Here is a 3,494-nt window from a genome sequence, read left to right on the forward strand (position 1 = left end):
AATACTCCATGTTTGTGTTTTGGTAAAAGTTCAGTTGCAGAACGTATCTTAATCTAAATTCTACATGGGGATCTACCATTTCATGTGGACAAGTTGGATTTTATCACTTTCTGGTAAGCTACATGGTAAAGGTGACCAATTATGATAAATAAGTGAATGTGTGTTGAAAGCAGAAAAGCCAACTGCTTGATGCTCAATGGGTTCAGTCTCAATTTCCAGTTGACTCAAAGAAGCAAGCTGGCTCAACTTACACATCTAGGAAAATGCAGGAGAGAGGAGGAAGGAAAATAACAAATTCTTTCTGCAGGCCCAGGTATGGGTGAGCTTAATATTTTAGCAGCGTGGAAGATGGAAGCAAGAGAGAGAAACTGTGTGTGTGTGTGTGCGTGTGTGTGTGTGTGTGTGTGTGTGCGCGCATGCGCGTGTGTGTGCTTGCGTGTGTGTGTGTACTTTTTAAATACAGCTGACCCTTGAACAACATGAGTCATGAATTTGAAGCGTGTGGGTACACTTATACATGGATTTTCTTCTGCTTCTGCCACTCCTGAGACAGCAAGACCAACCCCTCCTCTTATTCCTTCTCAGCCCACTAAATGTGAGTACAATGAACATGAAGAGTTTTGTGATAATCCACTTCCACTTAATGAATATTAAATACATTTTCTTTTTCTTATGATTTTAATAACATTTTATTTTCTCTAGTTTATTGTAAGAATACAGTATATAATACATGTTGTATATAAAATATGTATTAATCAACTGCTTATGTTTTCAGTGAGCCTCTGGTCAATAGTAGGATATTAAAAGTTGAATTTGGGGAGTCAAAATTTATACTTAGATTTTCAACTGTTCAGGGGATTGGCACCCCCAACCCCTGCATTGCTCAAGGATCAACAGCACAGCGGTCCTTCTCCTGATAAATGCAGCCCGCTAAAATTCCTATAAACTTGCTTAGCAGAAACTTCTACTATCTACTTATTCAGAGATGGGAAAAGGTGAATATTCTCAGAGTGAGGCAGAGGAGTGGGAATTTTCTGGCTCCCTCATAAAAATGAGAATTGTGAGACTATGATATAACATTTGGTTTCTTTTTCATAATGTTTTAGGACAAGCAAATTTGTCTTCCTATAACTCACTCATTCAGCCATCCTATACTGACTCTCACATACTCAGGACTAAGCAAAGCATGGAGGATACAAAGATGACCAGTTCAGCACTTACCTTTGGGCTCCTCCAGCACAGAGACAGCAATAGATATAAGTAATTACACTGGTGTGTGATAGATGATATAATTTGGTAATTTTCAAAGTACTGGGAAAAAAAACCATAAACTAAATATCTTTCAGTTTCCTCTTCATCCCTTTGTGTTGCCCAAAATTATTACTGAACTCCTTAGTACATTTTTCTTCTTGTAAACTTAAACTATTTAAGACTATATGATATTCAAATTATTGTCAACTCATGGAAACTACGTGCCAAACTTACAAGTAAACTGTGGAACTGATTTTTTTAAATGCGGACATCTAATATACAGAAGCACTAATTTGTATAAATGAATAACGTTAAGACATGTCTATAAGTATGTGGTGGAAGAAACTTAGATATAATAGACTAGGCCAAACTACTGAACTAAACAGAATACAAATGTAAACACAGAAGGCGATTTTTTGATCATGTATTAGAGAAGGTAGATATTCCTGGTGTGTAGTCTGCAAGCCACACATGACTGAAGTCAAGGTGTCCATCATGGTAAGTTCTTACCTGGAAGCTGTGCAGAAAAACCTGCTTCCAAGTTCATTGCAGTGTCTTGCGGTTGTAGGTCTAAGGTCCCCATATCCTTGCTAGCTGTCAATTGGGAGTTGGCCTCTGCTTCTGGTTACTTCCTGAATGTCTTCTCACATGGCTTCCTTTACCATCAAAGTCAAGAATTCTAAATCAAGCTCTCCCCATGTTTCGAATCTCCCTGACTTCTTCTTCTGTCATCAGACAAGAAAACCTGTCTGTTTTTAAGAATGTATGTGATTAAATCATGACCATCCAGATAGTCCCCCTTAAAAGTCAGCTGTGCCATAAAACATAACATACGCATGAAATAATATCTCCCCATAATCACAGTTTCCAGGAATTATCACAAACATCCTTAACAGCCCAGCCCAGTTCCTTCCAACCTTCTAGATTCACCTCCTTAGGCAGGGAAAAACATGGTCAACAGGAGCCAGGGCTTCAAAAAATAGGAAGAATATAGAAGGAATTCTGCAGACACTAAAGCAATGGAGAAAGAGGGTAAACTAGTTCTACCACTGGAGAAATACTTGGAAAAGGCACAGCCTCAAGATATAGGCCCACTAAAATATTAAATTTATTTGAAAGTTTATAGAATGTTATTTTTTCCACGCCTTTCAACAATACTTCATGGTTCTAATGTAACTACTCTTTTATGGCTCACTATCATCTAGTGTAACAGTGGACTACAACTGACATACCTGGAAAACAGTGTCTGAAGAAAACTACATAGAAAAAAAAAAAACAATGTCAGAAAGAGAGAAAAAAACAAGAACACTAAAGCACCTTGAACCTCTAATTCCTGTTACAGCTATAATAACCATTAAACATAGCCTAAATCCTGAACAGATTAATATAAATCTTTATACTAAAAGTTCATGCACCTCAGTTCCTTTTATTTGATACATCATGGTTAGCTTTCAACAAAAAAATTACAACGCATACCAAAATGCAAGACAAAACATAGTCTGAGGAGAAAAAACAAGCATCAGAATTCAGACTCAGATATGATATAGATGTTGGAATTAATAGATATGTTAAAATACGTTAAGAGATCTAACGTAAAAAGTAGACAACATGAAAAATACATATTTTAAAAAGAAATAGAAACTCTAGAAAACAATCAAAAGAAAATTCTGAAAATAAAAAACTTTGTAACAAAAATGACTAATGACTTTGATGAGTAATTAGTAATCCAAACAAACTGAGGAAAGAATCAATGAGCTTGAAGATAAATCAACAGAAACTCACTAAACTGAAATATAAAGAGAAAAGAAATAATAAACAGAACAGAACATCCAAGAACTGTTAGACAATTGCAAAACATGCAACATATGCATAATTGCAGTAACAGAAGAAGAAAGGGAGACCAAAGAAGAATAAATATTTGCAACATTAGATGCTTAGAGTTGTAGCTTCCCAGAAGGATGACATGGGAGGACTCAAGCCCAGGAGTTCAAGGCTGCAGTGAACTATGGTGGTGCCACTGTACTCTGGCCTGGGCAACAAAGCAAAGCAACAATCCCATTTCAAAACAAACCTCAAAGCCAAACACACGTAGATCCAGGAGGCACAGAAAACACCAAGCAGGATAAATATCAATCACACACACACACAAACACACACACACACACACACACACACCTCTAAGAATATTATATTGAAACCAAAGAACACACACACACACACACACACACACACACACACACACA

The sequence above is a fragment of the Cebus imitator genome, unplaced genomic scaffold (assembly GCF_001604975.1).
Source record: "Cebus imitator isolate Cc_AM_T3 unplaced genomic scaffold, Cebus_imitator-1.0 Scaffold80, whole genome shotgun sequence".
NCBI lineage: Eukaryota > Metazoa > Chordata > Mammalia > Primates > Cebidae > Cebus > Cebus imitator.